Genomic DNA, 21,010 nt, shown 5'->3' with positions numbered 1-21,010 from the left:
ACTGGGGATGGCCAGGTTTATCTCAACTCTGGACCTGACAAAGGGATATTGGCAGATCCCTTTGACCCGCACTTCATGTGAGAAAACGACATTCTCAACTCCGGACGGACTGTTCCATTTTAAAACCATGACGTTTGGGCTACATGGTGCACCCGCCGCTTTTCAGAGACTGATGGACGAGGTGGTACATCCCCATCATGAGTATGCAGTGGCGTATATTGACAATGTGGTTATATATAGCTCCGCCTGGAGAGAGCATCTAATTCGACTCACAGCCGTCCTTCAGTCTCTAAGGATGGCCCGGCTGACAGCCAACCTGAGGAAATGTACTTTTGCTAAATTAGAGACCCAGTACCTAGGATTTATCATAGGAAACAGACGGGTGAAACCTGTTACCTAGGATTTATCATGGGAAACAGACGGGTGAAACCTGTGGCCACCAAGGTCCAGGCTTTGGTGGACGCGACGCTCCCCAAGACCAAGTCCCAGGTGAGGTCACTATTGGGACTGGCTGGTTATTACCGCCGCTTTATCCCCGAGTATGCCACCATGGTCAATCCCCTGGTAGACTTCACTAAGAAGTGTGCGCCAAATTTAGTTAAGTGGTCAGTGGAGTGTCAGGGAGCATTTGAGACCATTAAACAAAAACTGTGCCAGGCTCCTGTGCTAATATCACCCAACTTTAGTAAGAAATTCTTCCTCCATACCGACGCATCAGAGGTTGGTTTGGGGGCAGTCTTGTCCTAAAATGTTAATGAGGTGGAGCACCCCATTCTCTACATTAGCAAAAAAATGCTTCCTTGGGAGCACACTTACTCGGTTGTGGAGAAAGAGTGCCTGGCCATTAAATGGACTACCCACTCCTTTAGATATTACTTACCGGGACATTCATTTGATCTGGTCACAGACCACGTCCCACTCAAATGGTTAAGCACCATGAAGGATAGCAATGCTCGAATAACTCGGTGGTATTTGGCATTGCAGCCTTATATGTATCATATGGTACATCGTGCACGGAAAGATCATCAAAATGCTGATTATTTTTCACGGGAAGGGGGAGTAATGGGAATGGTAGATTTGGCCGAGTGTTCCTTCAGCTCCACTCTGAGTGGTGGGATATGTGACAAAGATAGAATGGATTCTTGTTTTAGATCTCCCTCTGGTGAGGACGCTAGGGAGAAGGATCAGTCACCCCCAGGGGAGGTGAAAGTCGGCCACCTGGAAAGGGGGCGGAGCCGCGGTGCTCAATGTCATCGACCCGGTCGGGAAGCACGGTGGCAATCAGGTAGTGGTTGACAGTGGTTGCCCTCGCTGACCAATCGGGACGGGAAGGAGCGTACAAATGGGGGCGTGGCCAAGGGTTCTGTTCCTTCTGGCAAGGTACTGTGCGAGAGAGAGAGAGAGAGAGAGAGAGAGAGAGAGAGAGAGAGAGAGAGAGAGAGAGAGAGAGAGAGAGAGAGAGAGAGAAACGAGCAGGGAGTTGAAAGACAGGACGTCTTTGTTGTGGGCTTACCTGCTAACCCATCTCCTTTTTGTATTTTAGAGCACTAACAGAATGCTCCGGGAATACTTCGGAGGAGCAACAACCCGGAAGTGCCGGATTTATTACCCCGCGTGTTTTTCCCTTTCGTGGATTACAAAGGGAAGAAGGACTGTTTTTGTTGTTTGTTTATTTGGGACTGCAACCCCGTTTTACTTTATTTTGTCGGGTTACACATTGTTGTGTTCCCCAGCTTCCTTATTTTGTCGGGTTACACATTGTTGTGTACCCCGGCTTCCTTATTTTTTTATTGTTATTATTATTTCTTTGAATGCGTTTTTGGTGACCTTGTGGAAAGGAAATAAAACCAGGCGCATAAACTCACTGGAGTCTATTGTTTTTCACCACCACTACGCTCACTCTGCCACAGTAAAATAAATAGCAATTGATATTTGTCCTGAAAGAGTTCAGCATGATATTTGTTTGCTGTTTCAGCCAGTGGCGCAACGACTGGAGAGAGCAGCCTTTCCGCTGCCAGGATTATTGGCCGTGGACCCTTACAGTCCCTGTTCTTGGCCCGAGACTTTATGCTGGACTTTTGGGATTTTAAGGGTGGAGTGGCCGTTGAAGACATGTGTGCTGCGCACAAGACGGGAGATATGTGGCAGTGTGCCCCACTCCTGTGTGTACTTTGTATTATATGTTGTATGTTGTGTGTATGTATTGTTTCACGGAGTGTGCACAGGTGATGTAAAGTGTGTATTTGTGTTTAGGTACAGGGATTGCATAATCACTCCACGTGCAGATTAAACTGGGTAGTAGTATGGAAGCACAGGGAGCACAATTAATTTGCATGCAGTTTCATCACTCACCAGTCCTATCTTTGTCCTGTGTTGTTCCAGATCTGACATCACCGCTCAGGCCATCCTGTGACATGAACATAAACAAGAATCGCCTGAGATCAAGTCTAACAGGACATGCTGCTACTCTCAGCCACAAATCTCACAACAGACATCACCCAGATACTCAAGTCCAAGACTCCGTTGCACAGCTCACATTGAACCATTGTAAGCAATCGCTTAATGGTGAGTAATACTTCTGTAAATTTAGCATAGTTTACTATATGTAAGTTTGTTAACAGTGTATATATAACATGTGCACGCTTTGTAAAACAGGTTATTTATCTGTAGCCCGCTGCTCATTGCATGTTAGTCAATCTGGCCTTCAATGCAAAAAGTTTGGACACCCCTGCTGTAAAGAGTGCTCGAATTGTCAATTTTTAACAAGGGGAACTGCGCAGATACTATGATACATTTTGTGCCCTCCTCCCCTCGTATTGACATTTTCATCAGGACATTCCCCCTTCTGTCATCACTTAAAAATTTTTTTTTAACACAGTTTGATTGAATCAGTATTTTAACAACTGTGTATTGGTAGGGAATAGTATGTCTGAATCCAGTATTCTGCTAGGGCTGCCAAATGACGGCTGGAGAGAAGAATTCAAATTAGCAACTTCAATTTGAGGATGCTAAATGGATGGGCCTTTAACTAAGTTAAGAGAAAAAAAACAGGTAGAAAGTCTGCAAATTAAATGTTCAGACAAAAAGGGGGGGTGGTACAGAGCACGCCACCCAGAGCCCACTGGACGACATATCGCCAGCAGACTCCACGTGGGCGTGCTCCAAATTAACCCAGGACCAACCAGGGCCCTGAACATGGCTCCGCAGTCAAAGAGACCCTCCCGGTGATCTTATGCTTCCTGGTCTTGTAGATGGCCAGTCTAGCAAGAGCCAGGAGCAGATTCACCAGGTGGTCTCTCCTGCAGCAGAAAGTTCTTCAGGAACAAAAAGAACAGCTGCAGCCTGGCACAAAGAAAATAAATGTGAACTACTGACTCAGACTGACTGCAGAAAGGGCATGACTGCAGAAAGTGATGCAAGATCTCTCCTGACGCGAGTGCTCTGTGCAGCACCCCCCATCCCAAGTCCCCAGCTCCTCTCGGGACCAGCGGGGAGTACAGGGCCTCCCACTGGTGTCCGACGTCCTCTGGTGGTCAGAGGAGCTCCCGCCAAGCAGTGTCTCGGCGGGAGACGAGGACGAGGAAGTGAAGTGGGTGAAGCACTACACTATGTAACACAATTTTTGTTCCTGGGTAATAAGTGTTATTTCCTATTTGCTTATGCCTCAAAAGTATAGAAAATAGCTATTATTCCCCACAAACTTTGATTTTGTGTCCTGGACAGTGATATTTCAAAATATCACTATTTCCAATGGGAAAATGGGCAAATGTGTATCTTTTCGTTCACATAAAGTCAGAAAAAAACAACATATGAATCCAAATTAACATGTATTTATACTAAAGTAATACAAAAATGACTACAAAAGATTTAGAAGTGAGTAGTTTTTCGAGATTTATGATTATACTATATTTACAGCTGTTGTTCTCGAGGGGAGGCCGAGGGGGGTCCCGTGCCTTGGGTTCGATCAGCAGGACCAGGGAGCCGGGGGTAGGTGAGAAAGTTTGCTCTCTGGTCATGAGGACCCCCTTGAGATACCTGACACAGTCTGGGTGCAATGCTGCTTTACACTCCTGGATCGCTCCGCGAGTCGTTCTGACTGTCCCCTGAGCCGCCCTGGCAACCAGTGACTCGGGAGTCAGCCTCTCCGAGCGGTCGTAATCCAGGAGATCCCAAACTCTGGTCACCCTGGCCGAGATCAACAGTCTCCGCACTGATGCCTGCGCACCTAGGTGAGGTTTGTGCAGCAGGGGCTCCAGAAGGAGTCCTTCGCCCTCGGTCGGAACGGCATCTCAGCCTACGTTGAACATGCTCCAGGTCTTGAGCAGGTCCTGGTAGAAGACCAGCAGCTCGGGGAGACGGAGTCCTTGGAGATCGATCCAGAACAGCTGCCGGCTGTAGCCCTGGTTGTGCAGCTGGTGCAGGAGGAGGCAAGCCAGCGTTCACCACTGCGGGGCTGGGTCTGCACACCGTCTTGATGCACACCAACCCCTGCCCTCCCTCGGCCAATGGGAGGCACAGCACCCCGACAGAGACCCAGTGCTTTCCAGCCCAGAGGAAGTCCATCAGCTTCCTTTGGACCCTCACGACAAACTCAGGGGGGGGGGGGGCTCAGGATGGTTGATAACCAGAGCCAGTCCCCTAAAAGAAAGCAGTTTCATCAGACCCGACCACGACCTCAGTCGCACAGCAAACTTCATCCAGTTGGCTGCAACTGAAGCCTCCACGGGGCTCAGGTGGACTCCTAGGTATTTGAAGCTGTCTGCGCTACACTAAAAGTGCACGTTGTCAGCGTTAGCCGACAGAATCACCCTCCTATCTGGCGTGCCGAGCGCCAACCCTGTGAACCTCCTGCGAAGGAGGCAGAGGAAGGGCTCGGTGCACAGCGCGTACAGTTGTCTGGACAGAGGGCAGCCCTGATGCACTCCTCTCCTGAATGCGAGGGGCGCGATCAGGGACCAGTTGACCTTGATCAGGCACTTGGCAGAGGAGTACAGCATCCGGAACAGGCCCAAGAAGCATGGCCTGAATCCGAATGCTCACAGGGTTCCAAAGAGATACTCGTGAATTACCCGGTCAAACGCCTTCTCTTGATCCAGAGAGAGGAAGGCGACCAACCGACCTGTCCTCCTGCAGTAGTGCAGGAGGTCCCGAACCAGGAAGTTGTTGTCAAATATCGTCCAGTTCAGGACCGTGTAGGACTGGTCGGGGTGGATCACGTCTGCCAGCACGGACTTGAGCCTCAGGAAGGCGGCTTTGGCCATGATTTTGTAGTCTGTGCATAGCAGCGAGACCAGACACCAGTTCTTGAAGCAGCTCAGATCCCCTTTCTTGAGCAGCAGCGTGATTACCACCTGCCTCATCGAAAGGGGCATCTCCCTGGTCTCGTAGGCTTCTGTCAGGCAGGCCCCAACAAGTTTCAGAATTTCTTGGAGAACTCCACAGTCAGCCCGTCGATGCCCAGTGATGTAGGACATCTGACTGAGGCATCTGACTCACCGACCGTGGGAAGCCCATTCCACAGAACCCTGCACACGTCGGAGTCGACGGGATCTGGAGAGAAGAGGGCAGAGTAGAAAGCCCTGGCCTTCTTATTCACGCTCTCTGGATCCATCAGAAGGGAGCCGTCCTCCACCAGGAAGCAAGTGATGTTCTTATGATCTCCTTTCTTTTTCTCCAATGCGTAGAAGAAGTTGGTGCCGTGGTCCATCTCCCGAAGGAACTAGACCCGCAAGTGCACAAACGCCCCCTGGGACCGCTGGAGCTACATGTCCTGCAAGGTGCTCTTCTTCTCTTCATACACGCTCTGCTCGAGTTGATCCCCACGGGCCAGGCAGCTCTCTAGATCGAGAAGCTCTCTTTCCAGCCACTTGATCTGTGAGTCCCTCCGCCTGCTCGCGCCCCTCATGTAATCCTGACAGAGGATCTTGAACTGCGCCTTCCCCACGTCCCACCACTGACGTCATGTGAGGAAGGCACAGTTCAAGATCAGAGCAGCCAGTTGGCTTTGGCCTCCGGAGTTGAGTGGGTTTCCTGCAGGAAGCACTTTTTTGACCCCCTCTGTGGGCCTCTTTGAGGGCCCCGGGGGCGAGGTGGACTCGGAGGAGCGCGGTGGTTTTGTGCCCTGCTGGATCTTGGGGCACCTCTTTTTCTGGTTCCTCCTTACAGTGATAGCACTGCACCTCCTCCGAAGAGAAAAATATAACGTAATTGGTCCCCTTGAAGGGGACCACAAAGCTGCCCTCCACCACTTCTTGACCCGCCAGGTGATTGGTCACCTGGCGGCGGAAGGACAGCAAGTGGTGGAGTGGCTGTTTTTTGCAACCTAGGGGGATGGGGTGGATTGATGTTTTGATCTCCCCCAGGGCTGGCACTGGGATTGTCCACCAAAAGGTGAGAAAAGTTTGATTTAAACTCTGTGTAGTCCATTTTTCGCTTTGGTCACTTGAAGTGTAGCAGTCTGCATTTTTGTAGCAGTTGCACATTTGTGGGTAGTTGTCGCCATTTTTGCCATCTGCCCATAGTTCATTCTGATCACAGTCTATTTTGTGTTTCAGCCTAGTTCTTTTCCCTCGCTGTAGCTGATGTGGATTGGGTGATGGATTTTTGTCCCATTAAATGTGATGTGCAACCATCTCTTATATCTGGGTCATCGCACCTCTTTGCTACTATGTCCAGTAAACTTGATTTCACTGGGGTGTTCATCCACAGTTCTACCCTGTATTTGCAGTTAGGCTTTTAGTGCCTCAAACAGTTCATTCGTTATAAGGTTAATCTCGGCACCTGGGTCAAAGACCTTTTCTTGGAGCACGTCTTGAACAAGTACCTTTGTATACAATCTTTCAGCTCTGCCTTTCCTAATAAGGGTGCCCAGATAGGTTCGCTTTTGAGCTGTGATGGCTAGTTTTGTCAAACTAGACACTTCTGCTTCGACCTGGGTTGTGGATGCTTTTTCTTCTTGGAGAGAGTGTTTGTCGTCTTCCAGTGTTGGGGATCTTGGCTTAGTCAGCTGTCAGGTGCGTGTTTAGAGGTCTTGGCCTAGATCCACTAGGGGGCATCTCAGTAGCATGTGGCGCAGTAGGAGTCGACATTAAATTCTGCATGTGTTTTTGTACACAACGTTGTACTTCCTACTCAAGTTCCTGTTGTCACTTTTCCTTCCAATCATCTGTTCTCCTGTTCTGTTGCCTTGGCTGTATTGATCGTAGTTCTTGTGTTGATTGTAGTTCTTGTGTTGATTGTAGTTTTTGGGTTGATTGTAGTTCTCGTGGGGCCCATCATAGTATTCTCGTCGCCAAGGGTGGTTTCTCTCTGTGGGTTTCTGGCTGCTGTTAGATGGCAGTGTTTTCTTCCAAGTAGGATTATTTGGAGGCAGTTCACCCTCCTCAGGTTCAAGGAAGTCTGATGTGATTATAACTGCTATTACTTGGGGAGTCTCTTGTACTTTTCTTGCAGAGATTTTGGAAACCTGTGCATTTTGCTATACTGTTCTAGCAGCATTCAAAATATCATGCATGGACGTGTTTGCATTTACCACCGCACTTATGGCAACTCTGACTCCTTGGGGTAAATTGCGAATGTACAGTTGTTTGAAGCATTTGCCCAAATTTTCTCCAGGGTTGGGCTCCAGGGTAAAGGCGTTTAAGTTCCTCGTAGAAGCCTCTCGGGTCCTCTGACAGAGATCGAATGATTTTTGGTGTTTGATCTCCCTCCTGACCTGTGAGGGTGCTGTGTAAAGGGAACAGAGTACCCTGGACTAAATGGCACGACAGTTTATTCCCATGGGTAGGTGGAAGTTGGCCATCTAGAAAAGGGGCAGAGCTACAGTACCCAAACTCAATGACCCACATGGGAAACAGCGTGGCATCTGTTAGGATGCACTCATTAACCAAGGGGTCATGAGGGAGGGTATAAATAGGGGTCTGTAACAGTCTAGCAGAGTGGTGGTGACATCAGAACCAGGAAATGTACAACAGACAGGTGAGTTATGTGAATTGCGCTGTTGCAAGTTTTAATTAAACAGACAGAAAATAAAAAAGTTTGTACAAAAACACTGACACCAAAACAGGACACAGAACTTTTGGCCAAAATAAATAGACGAACAAAACTAACAGACACTAACAAATAAGGCGGACGAATGGTACACAAAACAAATATGGTGCTGGTGCTTCCAGCACTTGCAGCAATTGATCTTTTTATATTTATAATTTCTCCTCTCTCTCACCCGTTCTCCACTCACCAAACACACAACCTCGAGTGAATGAAAACATGCTGCTTTTATGCAGCTGTATCAAGACTCAATTGCTATTCAATCATTCAGTTGGAGTCTCGGTAGAACTGCATGTGAATTAATTATGTGCAATTTCCCGTGCTCACATATTATTACATTTTACCTGCAAGTGAAGTGCTTTGCAATCCTTGTGCCTAAATACAAATATATATTTTAAATCACTCGTGTTACACAGAATCATTTATATCCCGTGCACAAATACCTACATACCAAAATTAACACACCACACGCAACATATAACACACAAATACACACAGGGGCGGGGGAAATTGCCACATATTCCACCCCCCCCCCCCCCCCCCCCCCCCTTGTGCACAGCACACATGGCCTCAATGGCTACCTCCCCCCTTAAAATCCCAAAAGACTCGCTCAAAGTTCCGGGCCAAAAACAGGGACTTTAAGGGGTTCATGGGTGGCAGTGTTACCAGTAGCCAATCTGCTACTGGCAATGCTGTCAGCAGATGTGCTGAAAGCGGGGCAAGTCTCTTCTTCTGCTGTACCACTGGCAGCGGAAATGCTGCCAACGGTAAGACTGTCATGACACGTGCTGACAGCTCCCAGGCTGACTCCTTCAGCCAGGGCAATTCCAGCAGCAGAAAGGCTGCTGGGGTTGGTGGTCTCTGGACCTCCTCCCCCTGCTTAACAACCAGCTTCTCCCTAGCTGACAGCGAAAAGGCTGTCAGCTTACCAACTGGCAGCAGAGCTATTAATGGCTTCTAGGTTGGTTCCTCCAGCCCCAGCACATCCCCAGAGCTGGCGATGACCCCTGGCGAAGCAGTTCCGGCGACCCCAGGCGAAGCAATTCTGGCGACCCCAGGCGATGTGGAGCAGCAGGTCTTCCCAGGTGACGGCGAACGGGCCCCCCCCAGGCAATGCAGACACAATGCGGAACAACAGGCAACCTTGGGAGGAGCGAGGCAGGCATCCTAGGGCGGTGCAAGGCAAGCATCTCTGAGCGATGACGTGAAGGCATCCTTGGGCAGCGTCTTGCAAGCATCCCCTTAGCGATGACGTGAAAGCATCCTTGGGCGGTGTTGTGCAGACATCCCCGAGCTCCTGCTGCTCTGCTCCTGGCGTTGGTGGTGGAGGCAGAGGCAGCTTCTGCACTCTGCTCCTGGTGGTGGAAGCGATCAGGTGGGAGCAGCATGTAGTCTCCTGGTGACGGAGGTGGGAGGAGCATGTATTCTTCCTCTGTTGCAGGTGACTGGTGCAGCTCTCCCTCACTTGCAGGGGACTGGTGCGGCTCTCCCTCACTTGCAGGGGACTGGTGCGGCTCTCCCTCTAGCTCTGGTGGTGAAACCAGCAGGCATTCTTCCTCTGCTTGTGGAGATGGGGACAGCAGGCATTCTTCCTCTGCTGGTGGAGATGGGGACAGCAAGAATTTTTCCTCTGCTGGTGGGGATGGGGACAGCAGGAATTCTTCCTCTGCTGTGGAGATGGGGAGAGCAGGCATTCTTCCTCTGCTGGTGGAGATGGGGGGACAGCAGGCATTCTTCCTCTTCTGGTGGAGAATTGGGCTGTGGACGCTCCAACTGCCCTTTTGCGAGCTGTAGACGCACTGACTCCTCCCTCTTGGGCTGTCGACGTTCAGGCTCCTCCCACTCAGACGCAGGATGTGCCGGGCTCCTCACACTCTCGCGGTCCCTCTGTCTGGGCGCTGGACTCCTGTTGTCTTCCCTCCTTCAATGATTTTTGAATTTGAGGACCTTATTGCAGTGTGATGATTGAATAACTGGAGTGTTGAGTGTAAAGTTGGAAACGCCAGCCCACTTTTTGATTACAAATCGGCCTCAAACGATCAGCAAATACGCGTATCTGAGCCATCAGACCTGCATCCAGATAAGTGGAGTGGGGGCGCCTAAGACAGATCAAAATAATTAGCTACGTGCTTGATATTAGAAGAACTAGCAGTAATACCAGTGTGTAATTGCATGACTGTGTTGAATACTGTAAAGCCACATCGGTTTTCAATTTTAATGTTAAAAGTAAGCCAATTGTCACATAGCCGATTTGATCAGTTAAGCAAACAACTGTCCTTCAATCAATTGTGTTAACAGTATAGGTACTAGTTTTTTTTTTTTTTTTTTTAAATCAACCCTTACATTTAATGCAACTTGATAAAGATTAACTGAAATGTGTTGTATTCCTCAAGCAGCATAGAAATCATTTGGATGTGCTGTTAATTTTTCAAGGCTGTGGAATGTATAATTCTCCATGTAACTATTAACTCTTCAATTCTCATGTTAGAGGCTATACTAGGTATTAAACTTATAATGTTCCTGTGCTCTTTTGTTTTTGTATTCTGCAATCAGTGTAGGTATAACTTGGATGTGCTGTTAATTTTTAAAGGCAGTGGAATGCGTAATTCTGAAATGTTTAGGGCCAGACCATGCGACCAAAGCACTGGATGGTGACCTAGACTGCTCTCCGTGTAGGAAGTTCTCAAATAGAACTAAGCACCAGAGAGCAGCGCTATCCCCAACAGAGTCTCTCTCCTCAAGCCATGGGAGAATGAGATCAGTAGTCCAAGAGCCTCCACAGAGGCTACAGTGACCAGGGAACTCTCCTTCACAACTGGGTCACCCTCCCATTCCCCACCACCGGTACAGAGGGGCAGACACCTCTCAGGGGAGGCGAGATGGTCACCGCCGAAGCGGTACCGCTCGAGGGGACGCTCACCAGGCACCACTCCCCTTCCTTACGCAGGCGCAGATGATCCCCGTCACATTTGCCTAGGAGGCGCCCAAGCTCGGCTGAGCGGCGCTTTCCGGAGCTGGCGGAGACTGTAACAGCTCAGCAGAACATGCTAGAGACCCTATCAAAATCACAGGGCAGGCTGCCCCCTCCCACTGAGCAGCCCTAGCCCCCACAGTCTCGCTCCCCATCCCCTCTGCCTAGACCCCCTAACCCAGGTGAGCTGTCCTACATGGTGTCCAGATCAGACGTCTTGGACACAGCCACCTCCATCGGGCAGGCCACGGTGGGGCTCCTTACTGCCCTTACCACATGCATCGCAGAGGGAAGAGTTCCGGGCACTAATGCAGCATGCAGCTGCAGCCATGGACATTCCCTGGCCGGCAGAACAGGATGGAAAGGGGGAACTGCTTGCTTAGCAGAAAGGGCACCCACAGCATACCCTCCCTTTATGCCAGGACTTCCTGGAATTGGTGCGTTCCTCCTGGAGCAACCCAGTGTCTGTACCCTCAGCCTCCAGAACAGCAGGGTCTCTGCTTCCTACTGTAGGAGCCCAAGAAGCGGGCCTAGGCACATTCCCCACTATCGGGGACACGGTCACGGTATTGGTGCAAGGTTCCACCTTCACCAAGGGGGATAAGGACCCAACCTGTCCGCCCAAGCCTTGCAGGACAACAGATGTGATGCTCAAAAAGGCTTACACATCGGCAGCGCTGTCAGACAGAGCAGCAAATGCCATGGTTTTACTGGCGCTCTACCAGAACCAGTTGGCAGAGAGGCTGCAGGAAAGGGCTAACAGAAGCAGACACGGAGAAGCTCCAGGCGGTAGCTAAGGCGATGACTGACCTAATGGGGGAGTTAGGTAAGGCATTAGGGAGGTCACTGGCAGCGATAAGGTGGCCACCCGTTGGCATTTGTGGCTGACACAAGCCAAGGTTGTGGAGAACAATAAGGTGGTGCTACTGTACGCCCCCATTACACCGGGCCAGACTTTTGGAGCGACCATTGATGTGAAACTTGAGAGGTCCCACAAGGCCACGGAGGTCGCCTTCAAGTTTTCGTGCCTTCTGGCTTACCATCAGCGCCCAAGGTAGCATTCGCAGCCTGCTGGGGTAAAAGGGTCTGAACACCACCCTCCACCCCAGAGTAGACAAGCAGGCAGAGGCAGAGCCAGTGGCAGGGGACCACAGCAGGCCAGTGGCCTAAGAAAAACCCGCCCCCTCCTAAGCCCAAGGGAGTCCGCCTCTGAGGGGCCCCGGCTGCCACCAAACACCCCCACAACCGGACTGACCAACAGCAACGACCCATGGCAAGGCTGCACCCAGGACTCCTAGGTGCTATCGACAATGAAAGACTGATACGCTCTACAATTCCACATAGGTCCGTCACCCTTCAAGGGTCCTCACCACCGTTGAACCAGAGAGGGTGATACTCCTTCAACAGGAGATCGCCAATCTTCAAAGGAAGAACGATGTCCAACCGGGTGACTGGTTCACATCAATCAACCTGCAAGACTCCTACTTTCACTTCCCGATCCGTCGGACGCACAGAAAATATCTGTGCTTCGCCTTTACACGTACGAATTCTGCCTGCTGCCTTTTGGCCTCTCGCTCATGCCCCGCACTTTTTCGAAGACAGTATTCGGTCATTGGAGGCCACATTCTCCCTATTCAGAGGGGACGCTCTCCTACAGGTCAATGTATATCAAAGGTTGTTGGGGCTGATGGCAGCCACCTCGAGAATTCTTCCACTGGGGCTGCTGAGAATGCACCCACTTCAAAATATGCACAAGACGCACCCAGTCCGAGATTGGTACCGGCTGTTGCGAGTGTCCAGACAATGCCGGAAGACACTGGAGTGGTGGCTCTGTCCTGGCAGTCTAGCCTGGGCTGGGGAGCGGTCTGGAATGGTAAAGGAATAAGAGGTCAGTGGAAGGGAGCAAGCGCACTTAAATGCCCAAGAGCTGCAAGCAGTGAACCTGGCATTCTCTCATTTTCACCAGCAGTTAGTGCACAAACATGTGCTGGTCCGGATGGACAATACTACAGTGGTAGCCTACATAAACCACCAAGGCGGACTGCGCTCGCCTGGTCTTCACCATGGTGTGCACAGACTTCTGTCCTGGACGAACAGAAACTTGTATTTCATTAGGGCAGTTCACCTCCCCGGTGTGGACAACAAGGCAGCAGACCTCCTGTCCAGAAGAGCTCCAGACAGCTCGAAGTGGAGTCTGCTTCCTCAAGTGGTGAAATAGATTTGGGAGAAGTTTCGACCTGCACGAGTCGACCTCTTTGCCACAGCTGAGTCCACTCATTGCCCCCTATGGTTCTCCATGTAGAAAGACAAGGGCCTCCTGGGAGTAGACGCGCGAGCTCATCCCTGGCCACAGGGGCTATTGTATGCGTTCCCTCTGCTACCATTATTACCCCTGACACTAGAGAGGATCAGGGTGGAGAAACCACAGGTTTTGTTTATTGCACCCAGATGGCCGAGACGCCCCTGGTTTGCTCTCCTCTCCGACCTGTTGTCGGATCAGCTGTGGACCTCCCGAGCCAAGCGGAGGGGCTATTATGGCACCCAAACCCAGCCCAGCTCCAAATCTGGGTCTGGCCATTGAACGGAGCCATCTATTCAGACGAGGTTTACCAGATGCAGCAGTAGAAACGCTACAGTCTGCTAGGGCACCGAGCACTAGAGTCCAGTACTCATACAAATGGAAAGTTTTCCAAGACTGGTGCATTGCCAAAGGTCACAATCCTGTGACCTGCCTTATTGAGACGATATTAACCTTCTTACAACAATTGTTTGATGCAGGAAAATTAGTGTCCACTGTGAAGGTATAGCTGGCAGCAATACCAGTGTGTCATGACAAAATTGACTCGGTGTCCCCTGGGGCACATTTTCTGGCAGTGCAATTTCTTAAAGGGGCTAGGAGGCTTTGTCCTGCCATGAAAAGTATGGTCCCCAAGTGGGATCTAGAACTGGTACTGCGGGCCCTTATGGGTCCCTTTGGCAAAGTGGCTGGTAAGGGGAACAGGTGTAGCGGTGATGCGGTGCAGGAGTGACAGGCAGACAATGGCATTTCAGTGAACAAGGTGCTTTAATTGTTAATCCAGGTCTGGTGACCATTAAATAATAAATCCCTGGCTATACATAACAATGTGTAAAGCACGGGGATAACAAAAATTGGGCACAGTCCCGAACAAAAGCACAAGACGCGGTCACCAGTCCTGGGTGCGTGCAGACGTGCAGGTGCTCGGTGCAGACACAGGTTTTGTGTGGAGTGTAGTGGTGCTCCAGATCGTGCTGACCATGGCGACAGCTCCAGAGGTGTGCTTAACTGTCTAATAGTGAACACGAAAAACAGACAGTTACACGGACAGACACAACAATACAAAACACGAACACAATCCACTCTGAGAGCTCCTCTCTCAGTCCTTCTCTCTCCAAGCGTTTAACCCAAACGAAGGAAAAGATCAGTGTTACCCTGGCCCCTATATGTAATCCTGCATGATATCTAGGTAAACGCTGCAGCTGCCTTATTGCTTGCAGCTGCCTCTCGTTTACCTTTCAAATCAATACGGTCTTACAACAGAGTCTCTCTTCTTTCCAGGCTGACCCACTTCCCTGTCCCAGAAACGAACTGTCAGGCCAGTCCTTGCAGATACTTCTCCTCTTGTTCTTTAGCGCCCTCACAGGTCGGGAGGAAGACTTATCACCAGAACTCATATTTCTGTCAAATATCCCACCGCTCAGAGTGGAGCCGAAGGAACACTCGGCTAAAACTACCTTTCCCATTACTCCCCCCTCCCGGGGAAAATAATCCGCATTTTGGTGGTCTTTCCCCGCACGGTGTACCATATGTTACATGAAGGGCTGCAATGCCAGATACCATCGAGTTATCCAGGCATTGCTGTCCTTCATTGTGCTTAACCACGTGAGTGGGGCGTGGTCTGTGACCAGATCAAATGAGTGTCCCAGCAGGTAGTATCGTAAAGAGTGAGTAGCCCATTTAATGGCCAAACACTCTTTTTTGAGGTCGACTAACAAGTTAACCACTGTGGCGTACTCGGGGATGAAGCGGCGGTAATAACCGTCTAAGCCCAGTATTGACCTCACCTGAGTCTTGGTTTTGGGGATCGCTGCATCAACCAAAGCCTGGATTTTGGTGAGTACAGGTCTCACCCTTCCATTCCCCATTAAAAATCCCAAATATTGAGTCTCTGTTTTGGCAAACGCACATTTCCTCAAGTTAGCTGTCAGCCGGGCTGCCCTTAGAGACTGAAGAACGGCTGCAACCCTAGCCAAATGCTATAGCCAGGTGGAGCTGTAAATCACCACGTCATCAATATATGCTGCTGCATATTCATGATGTGGGCATAAAACCTGGTCCATCAGTCTCTGAAAGGCAGCAGGCGCACCATGTAGCCCAAATGGCATGGTTTTAAAGTAGAACAGCCCTTCTGGTGTTGAAAATGCGGTTTTCTCTCTGGAGCTGCGGGTTAAAGATTTGCCAGTATCCCTTCGTCAGGTCCAGAGTGGAAATAAACCTCGCTTTTCCCAGTCTGTCTAAAAGTTCATCGACCTGAGGCATGGGATAGGCATCGAACTTAGCAATAGCGTTCACCTTTCTGAAATCCACGCAGAAGTGGTTGGTGCCGTCTTTCTTAGCCACTATGACAATTGGACTGCACCACTCACCCCTGGAAGGTTCAATCACCCCAAGCTCGAGCATATCCCACACCTCTTTATGAACGCCACTCCGTCGACTTTCTGGGATCCGGTACGATCTCTCTCGCACTGTGACACCTTGTGGAGATATAATGTCATATTCAACTAAGTTTATTCTGCGGGGCACATCAGAAAAAACATCGCTGAACTCCTCAATAAGTTTCGGCAGCTCTCTTTGCTCATCCGGAACCAATTGTTCCCTCATTGAAATCGCTCTGGTGCTCGGGGTCTCTGGACAGGGGCCTAAATCATCCTCCATATTGCCTGGGGCAATAAATAAGACCTCCCTTGCCTGCCAGGGCTTTAACAAATTAACATGGTAAATTTCATGTTCATTCTGGCGATCAGGCTGTCTAATTCATAATTTACTTTCCCTATAGCCCAAATCACCTCATACGGCCCCTGCCATTTAGCACACAGCTTCAATTCTGATGAGGAAAGTAACAGCATTACCTTGTCCCCTGGTCGAAAGGTTCAAATCCGTGCATTTTTATTGTAATGTTGCTGCTGTCGGTGCTGAGCCGATCTGAGGTTGTCTTGGGCTAAACGAGTGACCAGATCCAGGCGATCTCGTAATAGGAGCACATACTTCACTACATTTTTGGATGAGCCTTTGTGCTCCTCCCACCCCTCTCTCAGCAGGTCAAGAATGTCGTGAGGCTGCCGGCCGTACAGGAGCTCAAAAGGGGAGAACCCTGTTGAACTGCGGTGCTACTCTCACCGCAAAAAGGAGGTAGGGAAGAAGCGATGCCCAATGTTTTTGCTCTTGTGTTACGAATCGCCTCAGCATCGACTTTAAGGTCTGATTAAAGTGTTCCACCAGACCGTCTGATTGTGGATGATAAATGGACGTCCTGATGGGACGTATTTTTAATATTTTGTACACCTGCTGTAACGTATTGGACAGAAAATTGGTTCCGTGATTGGTCAAAATCTCCTTGGGGATCCAGACGAATAAGTGAGCAATATGCGTTGTCCATCGATGGCACATGTATGGCTTTCACTGGAAATCACTCATGGGTAACATTAAGAACAAATCCATCCTTCTTGCCAAAGGTGGTATCCTCATTCCATATTAACCAATCAATGGTTTTGGAAACTTTCAGACCTCCCCCGCACGAGTCAGAGTAAGATCGTAGACAACACACTCTATGCCCAGTTCGGGCTCTGCGCTGTTATTTGGATAGGACAGCGTCCTGGAGACAGTCCAATCAGCTGTTTGTCTGCTACAGGTCCCGCTCCAGAGGTCAGGCCCTATCGAAACAACGTCTAGCACACTGGTTGACAGATGCGATGCGCTTGGCGTATGAACAGAGGGACTCCCCATTACCGAGGGACATTATGGCCCATTCTGTTAAGAACATAAGAACATAAGAACATAAGAAAGTTTACAAACGAGAGGAGGCCATTCGGCCCATCTTGCTCGTTTGGTTGTTAGTAGCTTATTGATCCCAAAATCTCATCAAGCAGCTTCTTGAAGGATCCCAGGGTGTCAGCTTCAACAACATTACTGGGGAGTTGATTCCAGACCCTCACAATTCTCTGTGTAAAAAAGTGTCTCCTATTTTCTGTTCTGAATGCCCCTTTTTCTAAACTCCATTTGTGACCCCTGGTCCTTGTTTCTTTTTTCAGGCTGAAAAAGTCCCTTGCGTCGACACTGTCAATACCTTTTAGAATTTTGAATGCTTGAATTAGGTCGCCACGTAGTCTTCTTTGTTCAAGACTGAACAGATTCAATTCTTTTAGCCTGTCTGCATATGACATGCCTTTTAAGCCCGGAATAATTCTGGTTGCTCTTCTTTGCACTCTTTCTAGAGCAGCAATATCTTTTTTATAGCGAGGTGACCAGAACTGCACACAATATTCAAGATGAGGTCTTACAAGTGCATTGTACAGTTTTAACATTACTTCCCTTGATTTAAATTCAACACTTTTCACAATGTATCCGAGTATCTTGTTAGCCTTTTTTATAGCTTCCCCACATTGCCTAGATGAAGACATTTCTGAGTCAACAAAAACTCCTAGGTCTTTTTCATAGATTCCTTCTCCAATTTCAATATCTCCCATATGATATTTATAATGTACATTTTTATTTCCTGCGTGCAGTACCTTACACTTTTCTCTATTAAATGTCATTTGCCATGTGTCTGCCCAGTTCTGAATCTTGTCTAGATCATTTTGAATGACCTTTGCTGCTGCAACAGTGTTTGCCACTCCTCCTACTTTTGTGTCGTCTGCAAATTTAACAAGTTTGCTTACTATACCAGAATCTAAATCATTAATGTAGATTAGGAATAGCAGAGGACCTAATACTGATCCCTGTGGTACACCGCTGGTTACCACACTCCATTCTGAGGTTTTTCCTCTAATCAGTACTTTCTGTTTTCTACATGTTAACCACTCCCTAATCCATGTACATGTGTTTCCTTGAATCCCAACTGCGTTCAGTTTGAGAATTAATCTTTTGTGCGGGACTTTGTCAAAAGCTTTCTGGAAATCTAAATAAACCATGTCATATGCTTTGCAATTATCCATTATCGATGTTGCATCCTCAAAAAAAATCAAGCAAGTTAGTTAGACACGATCTCCCTTTCCTAAAACCATGTTGACTGTCTCCCAGTACCCTGTTACCATATAGGTAATTTTCCATTTTGGATCTTATTATAGTTTCCATAAGTTTGCATATAATAGAAGTCAGGCTTACTGGTCTGTAGTTACCTGGTTCAGTTTTGTTTCCCTTTTTGTGGATCGGTATTACGTTTGCAATTTTCCAGTCTGTCGGTACCACCCCTGTGTCAAGAGACTGCTGCATGATCTTGGTTAGCGGTTTGTAAATTACTTCTTTCATTTCTTTGAGTACTACTGGGAGGATCTCATCCGGCCCAGGGGATTTGTTTATTTTAAGAGCTCCTAGTCCCTTTAACACTTCTGCCTCAGTTATGCTAAAGTTATTTAAAACTGGATAGGAACTGGATGACATGTGGGGCATGTTGTCAGTATCTTCCTTTGTAAAAACTTGTGAAAAGTAATCATTTAATATATTTGCTTTTTTTTTTTCTTCCTCTATGATTTTGCCATTTGTATCTCTTAAACATTTAATCTCCTCTTTGAATGTTCTCTTGCTGTTGTAATATTGGAAAAACATTTTGGAATTGGTTTTAGCTCCCTTAGCAATGTTCATTTCTATTTCTCTCTTGGCCTTTCTAACTTCCTTTTTGACTTGCATTTGCAGTTCTGTGTACTCTTTCTGTGTACTTTCTTTTTGGTCCTTTTTTAATGCTCTGTAAAGTGCCTTTTTTCGCTGAATATTTTTTTTAATTGATCTATTAAACCATTTTGGCAATTTAGTTTTACATTTAGATTTGTCTACTTTAGGGATGTAATTGTTTTGCGCCTCTAGTACTACATTTTTGAAGAACAACCATCCTTCTTCTGTGGGTGTTTTCTCTATTTTACTCCAATCTACTTCTGTTAGTCTCTGTTTCATGCCTTCATAGTTTGCTTTTCTAAAATTGTAAACCTTAGCTTTAGTCTTTACTTTTGAGGATTTAAAAAACACTTCAAATGAGACCATGTTGTGGTCTGAGTTTGCCAGTGGTTCTCTGACCTCTGTTTTAGTTATTCTATCTTCGTTATTTGAAAAGACTAAATCAAGGCATGCCTCCCCTCTAGTCGGTGCCTTGACAAATTGTGTTAGGAAGCAGTCATTTGTCATTTCCACCATTTCTATTTCATCCTTCGCGCTACCCACCGGGTTTTCCCATTTTATTTGGGGGAAGTTGAAATCCCCCATTAGTATGGCTTCTCCTTTGCTACACACATTTCTAATGTCATTGTATAACAGATTATTGTGCTCACCGTCTGAATCTGGCGGTCTATAGCATGCTCCTATTATTATGCCCTTTGAATTTTTGTCTGTTATTCTGACCCATATTGATTCGGTTTTATTTTCTTTGTCCAGGTTTAACACCTGGGCTTCAAGACTGTTTCTTATGTATAGCGCTACCCCTCCTCCTCTTCTGTCCTGCCTGTCTTTCCTATACAGTGTATACCCACAAATATTATATTCGTCCCCATCACTCTCAGATAACCAAGTTTCTGTAACACCTATCACATCATAGTTACCTGTTAGTGCAGTAGCTTCAAGTTCTAGAATTTTGTTTCTGATACTTCTAGCATTTAGATAAATACATTTAATGGTTGTCTTACCTGAGTTGTTGTTCTTGTTTTGATGCGGTCTCCCTTCTGTTTTTTTGTTCATTTCTCCCCCCTTCCTTTCTAGTTTAAATGCTTCCGAACCTGCTCGAGGATCTTTTCTCCAAGTAGACTAGTTCCCTTGTTATTTAAATGCAGTCCATCCCGTCTATACAAATAGTCCTCATTGTAGAATGTGGTCCAATGATCAAGATAGGTGAAGCCTTCCCGTGTGCACCACGTCTTCAACCATGCGTTTTGATTTATTATTTCCAGCTGTCCATATGGTCCTTTGCAAGGTGCGGGTAGTATACCAGAAAATACCACAGTTTTGGTTTTCTCTTTTAATTTCCTTCCTAGCTCTCTGAATTTGTTTTGCAGGGATTTTGGTCTGTCTCTTCCAATGTTGTTTGTACCGATGTGGACGACTACTACCGGGTCGTCTCCTGTTCGTTCTAGGAGCCTGTCCACGTTCTCAGTGATGTGCTTGACCGAGGCTCCCGGAAGGCAGCACACTGTTGTAGTAAGGGGGTCCAAACTGCGAATTGAACTTGCTGTGTTTCTCAATATGGAGTCCCCAACAATCATGACCTCCCTTCTTTTTACTGTCTGGTCACCACTGTCAATAGGGTCCTGGATGTTGTTCCTTTCATTCTCTTGTTGTTGGTTCTGCTCATCAAAATTCTGAAGTGACTCAAATCTGTTGGTTGTTTTGATTTCTGGTGGTTGTGTTTGACGAAGTTTCTTTTTTTCCCTGCTTCTGCCTACCTGAACCCAGCTGTTCTGACCTTCTATCTCCCTGGTGGCTTTCAGTCTGTTAGGGGTGATGCAGACTTCCATGAATTGTGGGTGTGCCAGTTCCTCAAGATCCTGTTGCTGTCTCACTTCTTCCAGCTCCATTTCTAGCATGCTTACTAGTTTATGCAAATCCTGGATCGTGCGGCACTTTACGCACACTTGGTTTAGCTCCGCTGGGTTTTCTCGGATTTCCCACATCAAGCAGGTGTCACAGATTACTGGCTTGAAGACCATGTTGAGGGTTTTTTTTTTTTTTTTGAAGTTTAGTTTCTTCTGCAGCCGTCAACCTGCTTTCAAACTGCTTCG

Source organism: Polyodon spathula, chromosome 5 (assembly GCF_017654505.1).
Source record: "Polyodon spathula isolate WHYD16114869_AA chromosome 5, ASM1765450v1, whole genome shotgun sequence".
NCBI classification, from domain to species: Eukaryota; Metazoa; Chordata; class Actinopteri; order Acipenseriformes; family Polyodontidae; genus Polyodon; species Polyodon spathula.
The sequence above is the reverse complement of the archived record's forward strand: the minus strand, read 5'-3'. Positions refer to the sequence as shown.